General features: G+C 58.2%; 1 protein-coding gene across 1 annotated transcript in view; it reads left to right on the top strand.

Moving 5' to 3' along the window:
- Positions 1-1,593: 1,593 nt before the first annotated feature.
- VWA5B1 (von Willebrand factor A domain containing 5B1) overlaps positions 1,594-6,900 on the top strand; it is a gene marked incomplete at its 3' end in the record, with an annotated part of 45,660 nt that continues 40,353 nt past the window's right edge. Inside the window, exon 1 of the mRNA XM_084874834.1 lies at positions 1,594-1,697. The remainder of the gene's footprint in view (positions 1,698-6,900) is intronic.

The raw sequence follows: 6,900 nt of genomic DNA, 5'->3' as shown, positions 1-6,900 counted from the left end.
TGCATTTGCATCCCTGCTCTGCCACCTCCTTGCTGAATGGCCTTGGGCAAGCCATCCCCCCTCTCAATCTGCGGGTTCTCTATAAAATTGGGGGTTTTATAAGGATTAAATGAGATGCGTAGGTGTGTGATCACTAGCTCTGCCCTGGGCTTCCGGGGCACCTACCCTCTCTACTGGGGACCCTTTAACGCTAGACTCCAAAGTGAGGTTTCACAGTCCCACCTGGCGCCTAGATCCACTTGTCCTTGACCAGACTAATAACCCTCTGGCTCTGTGGGCTGCCCAACATAGGATCCAGAGGCCAGGCTTCTGGTCTGATGCCTCCCAGAGCTCCACCTAAAAGCCTTGACATTTCCCTTGTGGCTTTGGCATGACCCAGGCAGGAGGGGATGACTTGGGGATGCTAAGGCCGGACAGACATGACCAAAGGTCCCAGGAGCTAGCCTGCCCATGCCCAGATAGGGGCAGAGCCATCTGCTTGGCCGCATCACGGCCCTGGGGGGAGGGGAAGAATGGATTGACAGCTTGTACCTTTGGCCCTAGTGTGGACTGACCAGGGGACAAGGAGATGCAGAGAAGACCAGCTTGGCTCTGGGCCCATGCAGAGGGTCCCCAGGGCCGGGCAGGCCGTTCACGGGGCTCCATTTCCCGGGCAGGAGCTGCCCACAGCCCCGTTAGCACTGGCCGGTCCTCGCCATTAGCCCCAGCAGGAATTAGCAGAGGCTACTAAGTGGCCTCCTGCTTTCTCCTGTGCTGGGGAGGAAGGGGGAGGGGTGGAGTGAGGGGAGAGTAGCACCAGCGTGTGCGCATGGGGTGATTGTCATGGTTACGCGCTGACAAAACAAATGGCTCTGCTTCCTGCAGGCCACCTAAACAGCCATCGCAATGTGGGCATTGATCAAGCGGGCTGCCAGGCTTGGGTGCCGAGCCCTAGGTGCCCCCTCCAGCAGCTCTGGGTGAGGGAGGCAGCTGCTGGCACTCCGGACAGAAGGACTATTGGCCCAGACACGTGTTGCTTCTGGGGCAAGGTAAGGGTTGGCGCAGCCTGTGTGAGGATGCGGGGCCGGAGCTGGGCTGTCCCGAGTGTGTGTGTGTGTGTGTGTGTGTGTGTGCAGGGGAAGGGGTATGTATGGCGGATCTGTGTGTCAGTGGGCATGTGCGTATGTGAGTGTGTGTACTTTGTGTGCTCGCACTCATGGAGAGATGGATCAGCAGAAGACGGCTCGGGTGCTCCAGCATTAGAAGTGAGAGCTAACACGACCACATGTTGCTGCTCGAATTCTCTCTCTCTCTCTCTGCCCCCCTCCCCTCTCTGTGTCTGTCTTTTCTGTGTGATTCTCTCTGCATCTCCTTCTCCTTCTCCAGTCTCTCCCTCTCTCTCTCTCTCTCTCTCTCTCTCTCTCTCTCTCTCTCTCTCTCTCTCTCTCTCTCTCTCCCTCCCTCCCTCCCTCCCTTCATCCCTCTCTCCCTCCCTCCTTTCTCTATCCCCCTTCCTACCACCTGTTTCCACCACTTCCCAGTCCCCCATCTCTCATTCATCCTCCAGGGCCCCGGGCGGTCGGGAGCTCTCAGGCTGCTCACCCCTGGCTGACTGGCTCGTGCCGCTGCCCTCCCGGTGCCCAGCGTGTGACTGCCCCCAAAGCCGCTGGCTGGCCCAGCGCCCTCCTCAGAGCCCCGAGTCCCCTGGCTCCCAGCAGGTAAGCGGGGCTCCGGGAGGGAGGGGGGTCCTCCGGAGGAGGGAGGGGCAGGCGGGCGGGCGAGGGGACCACCGCAGTGCAGCAGTGGCGTCTGCTAACACGTCAAGCCCCGGCTGGAGTCCCGTCATCACAGCTCCCGCAGCCGCCGCAACAGTTTCCTCCCTGGACTCCCTCTGCGATCCGCCCTGCAGCGCAGCGGGGCCGCCCACCCTCAGCGGCAGACAGAGGCCGGGGGGCAGGGGCTCACCTGCTCCCCGCGCTCCTCCCCCCGCCCCCCAAGAGCAACAGGCACCCCCTTCTCTGTTCCTAGTCTCCTTCCTTGCGTGCCTTTTCGGAAGAAGACTTGGAGGAGGCAGAGCGCTCTTCCTCTCTTCCACGCTGGCGGCTCGGGAGCCTGCTTCCTGGGATCCGCTGCCTGAGCCCAGCCAGTACGCGGCAGCGGGGCAGGGGCTCAGAGGGCACCGGGAACCCCAGGCCTCCGCTCCGGGTGGAGGGCAGAGGGCACGGAGGCTCCCGTGGTCCGCTGGACAGGAGGGGGGGTCACTGAGTGCTTGGAAAGTGCCGGGCATGTGTGTGTAGGGGTGTGTCCCCGGAGGTGGTGACATGCATGGGGTGAGCCCCATGAGATGGTAAGGAGGACATGTGTGAATGCACGGACATGTTTAGGGGTGCCTGTGTGGGATGCCCTGTATCTGTGCCCATGTGAGCACACACATGCCCCTCTGCAGGCCTTTGGAGATTGAACTTGATCTGGAGGTGGCCAGGCAGGCTCCCCAGGGCCTGGCGTGGCAGTGGCATGCAGTCCCCTCGTTGCCGGGCCTCGGGTGGCTTCTCTCTCCAGGGACAGTGCTTTGGCTCTTACCAATCCTGCCCGCTCCGTGATGAGTTCGGACCCAAGGTGAGGTGGGTGGGCACTGTGCCCTGAGGAGTGGCCCACAGACTCGCTGCTTTTCTGTCGTCGTGAGGTAGGCCGAGGCTCCTGGGCTGGTGGCTGGGGTTCTGGTCATCCTCCCAGCCCCGGGGAACTTGGCGTTTGTGGAAGACCAGCCTCCGGTCCTGGCCAGAGGAACCTCCCAGGAGGGACGCCGGCCAGTGGCCAGGGGCTTGCTCCCTGGTGGAGTGAACTGTGAGTGACGGTGACCTGGGCCCGGAGGGAAGTGGCACTTCTGTGCCTCCCCGTTTCTTTCCTTGTGTTCAGCTCGGAGCGAGCACCTGCACCGGCCGGTGGCCTCTCCTTACCACTCACAGTGCTGATTGCGGTTCCACAGGACAAGGGACCATCCTGCAGGGACACGGGCAGTGGGAGAGGCACCCAGGGGCTTTAGGTCAGCGGCTCGTCTGGGACTCTGCCCCTGGGCTCCTGCTCAGGTTCAAGTTGTCCTGTCTGCTGTGTGAATGGGTCTCCCTTAGCACTCCCCGGCTGATTGCCTCTGACTACATGTCCTGAGCAATCACTGGCCATGCTGACTTAGCTTTCTTATGGCCACACGAGTGTCCTCAGTCCAGCCAGATTGGAAAGGGGGCATGGGCCATGCCAAACAGAGGCACTGGGGCCAGCACTTCACACACAGTACCTCCCGAGTAACCAATACGATAGCCGTGGGAGGGAAACTACCACTTTATGTGCCCATTATGCAGAGGGAAAAACTGAGTTTCAGAGGTTTTCCATAGAGAAAGTGTTGGTTACGAAGGAGGCAAGGCAGGTCGCAGGAGCAGGAATCCGCTTCCTAGTCTGTCATTGTGCCACTCAGTGTCCAGGAGGGCATGGTGCACGGGCCTCTGGTTCCCTAGGAGCCCCAGTGCAAGGGAGCCCTCTGGAAGGGGAAGGCTACAGGCTGGATTCCTCAATAGCCCTCCCTTTGCACCATCATCCCTCCAGCTCCTCAGCATCAGGGAGAGGCGGGCTGGAGATGCGGACCAGGCCATGCCACATAGAGAACCATTTAGTGCAGTAGTTGGCAAACTGCGGCTTGCGAGCCACATGCGGCTCTTTGGCCCCTTGAGTTTTTAGCAAAGCCCAGCTTAGGAGTACCCCAATTAAGTTAATAAAAATGTATCTACCTATATAGTTTAAACTTTAAAAATTGGGCTCTCAAAAGAAATTTCAGTCGTCGTACTGTTGATATTTGGCTCTGTGGACTAATGAGTTTGCTGACCACTGGTTTAGTGCCTTTCAATGGGGCCACAGGGATGCTGGCGGCTCAGCCGGGGACCTCATCTAGCGAATGTACCCCTGGAAAGGTGGGTGTAAGCTGAGCTTGTGTAAATGGAGTCCAGTTTTCCCAGCGGTGGGGGGCTCGTTTCTCAGGGACCCTCAGAGGGCAGAGACTCTGGCACTGGAACCTCATTGCACCCCAGGGAACCCACATTCGTCCACCTACCAGCCAGCACCATTTATGTGTATTTAAACCGCCTTCTCCTCAATGTTATACAGCAAAGTGTCTCTTCAGAAACCCCACAGACAGCCCTTCAATATCTGGAGTTTTCAAAGTTGGATGTGGCTCTTTCTCCCTCCTTCAGTGGGTCCCAGCTACCTCTGAAGCCAGGAGTGGCTTGGGCTGACTGTCCTCCATGTCCCCACTGGCTGGCCTCCAGGTGTCTCAGGCCGTGTGGCCACACTAAAAACAGAGGGACCTGGGCATTTTCTGTTCTGATCACCCCCCCCTCCCCCAGTTCCCCAGCCAAAAGGAGACTACAGCTATCTCTGGGATGGAATCCTATAGGCTTTGGCTGACATAGAGGCATTTTGCCCACTACTAGATTCTTTAACTGAACCCATAGCCAAGGCCTATTCCCATCCCTGACGCATCCCAGCCTATTCATTCCTCCATTCACCCACTCGTCCATTCATCCAGCAAGTGAGGCCAGGCCATTCATCCATTCAGTTCATTGTTAAGCACCAGCTATGGACCAGACAGCAGAGAAACAGAGCTCTGGTCTGGAGTTCTAGGAGCGGACAGCCTAGCTGGGTGGTGGGGAATAGGACCAATACAAGGCCTGGGGGCCAGGTCCTTGTCCATCTGTTGACCTCTGTGACCTGGCCTAGCAAGTGTCTGGCACTGGCACACAGTAGGTGCCCCATATACTGTTGAATGGACATACCACACATGGATAATGAGATGGCTGACCTAAGAGCTGCCAACTGTGCTAGTGGGGGCAATCGTACCTAGCACGGGACTCCGAGAAGGCTCCAAGGAGTTGGTGGCATTTGAGCTAGGCCTTGAAGGATGGATAAGAGCTGCTCCAGAGAGGGGTTTTGGAGTCGGGGTGGCATTCCTGGCAGAGCCAGCAGCATCAAGAGAGATATGGAAGCAGGGAAGCTAGGCTTGTCTGGAGAAAGAACAAGTGGTCTTGACTGGCTGGAGCATGGGGTCAGGGGGCATCAGGAACATGGATTTGTCTGCTATGTCAGCTTCATATGGGCCCAAGGGGAAGAGCTTTGGAAGAAGGAACCAGAATGTGAGAATCTCAGGATTCTAGAAGCCTGGAACAATCAGGCCATCAGACTGGATCCAGAGATCCTGCCCCCATTTTAATGTGAATGCTGGTACAGGTCAGTGAGTGAACAGTCCTTGGCGAGCAGGCTCCCAGTGGGGGCGTGATAGCGTGGACTTCTAGTAGGGTCGGCGACAGGGAAAAGGATGAGGACCCCTAGCCCAAGGTAAGAGGGCAGAGCATCAGAGTAAATGAGCCAGAATTGCTTGGTGGGCTCAGCCTGCATCTGGTCCAGGCCTGGCTGAGCCCACTCAGCCCCCCAACTCTGTGGGTACAATCTGGGGGATCTGGACAGGATGGGGGTGAGAGGTCTCCAGGGGAGGGAGGAGTCTGCCATACTGTCTCTTGGACAACACTGAACTGGGGGTGAAAGAGGATGAGGCAGATTCCATCTCCAAGGGCAGAATCAGAGGGTTACTGATACTTTGGAAGAGAACCAGGGATCTTCCCAGCTCTGCTGACCTGGCAGCCTGCACAGGGGTCTCACGGCCAGGAAGGGAGGGCCTCTGGAAGAAGGCAGAGAAGAGAAGCCCTCAGCCCATCAGGATCCGCCCGGCTCCTGCCCCCTCATTCAGCAGGCATTCTCTCCTTTATCCTCTCAGTTTCCTAGGAACTGGGCACCATCTTGGTCCCATTTTACAGATGTGGAAACCAAGGCACAAAGAGGTTAAGTGGCTTGTTCAAGGTCACACAATATGCAAGTGGCAGAGCCCAGCCAAATAACTGACCCAAGACTACCGGGAAGTGGCCATCAGGGACTCTGACGCCAGGCAGCACTCTAGATACAGGGACCAGGCAAGTTTACCCCTTTCCAATCTCTTTCTGAAGCAAATAGTCCCTGGCAAGGGGGGAGGGGGAGGCCCTCTTCTTGTCCCCAGAAGCCCTGATGCAGGCATTCCCCTCCGCTGGCATGATGACTAGAGAGAGGCGGGGCCCCAGCACTCGGTTTTCCCGGCTCCCTTTCCTGCATGTCCTTTATTGCATCTAAATCGGGTCACACCACACCTGCTGCAGGTACCTGCTGGTCCAGTCTTCGTTCTCAGCCTAGAACACTGCACCCCAGGCAGTGGCAGGGCCCAAACTGCACCCCAGACCACAGGCCTGGCCAGTGGCCTCTTCTGGAGTTGGAGAGTGGGTGGGGGCTAAGTGAGCTCAGGGTGCAATCAGGAAGCCCCGTGTCCCTAAGACCCGCAACCCGAGTTCCCCAGGCTCCTGGTTCTCCCGCCACCTCATCTCCCGCCCCTCCTCGCTCCTCCCTTCCATCACTCTCTCCTGTGCTCAGCAAAGACTGGGAAGCACCTGGAGAAGGACAAGGACCAGCTTTGGAGGAAGCTGCTTCCTGCCTCATGGAGCCTGGCTACTCACCAGCTGTGTAATGCTGGGCGCAGCTCTTCTCTGCACGTCAGTTGCCCTACCTGTAAAGTGAAAGTGGGCATGAGCATTGGCGAGGATTGTGAAACATTAGGCTCTGGAAGGTGCCCTGATTGAGAGTCCCTCCTCTGAGCTGTGCCCTGTTCAGGACGCTGGGACATGGGCCAAGAAGAAGGGGTGGGCCTGCTGCCCTCACGGAGCTCACAGCCCTGGCCAGTGGGGGAGACAAGCTGCAGTAGAAGGGCGGTTACAGAGCTTCATGATGTGGGATGTGACAGACAAGTGCTCACAGGCTGTGGAAGCCCTAGGAGGGTGTGTCTGACGGACTGGGGTATCA

Source organism: Pipistrellus hanaki (assembly GCF_964339955.1).
Source record: "Pipistrellus hanaki genome assembly, chromosome: 2".
NCBI classification, from domain to species: domain Eukaryota; kingdom Metazoa; phylum Chordata; class Mammalia; order Chiroptera; family Vespertilionidae; genus Pipistrellus; species Pipistrellus hanaki.
This window is presented reverse-complemented; position numbering and strand designations above follow the sequence as displayed.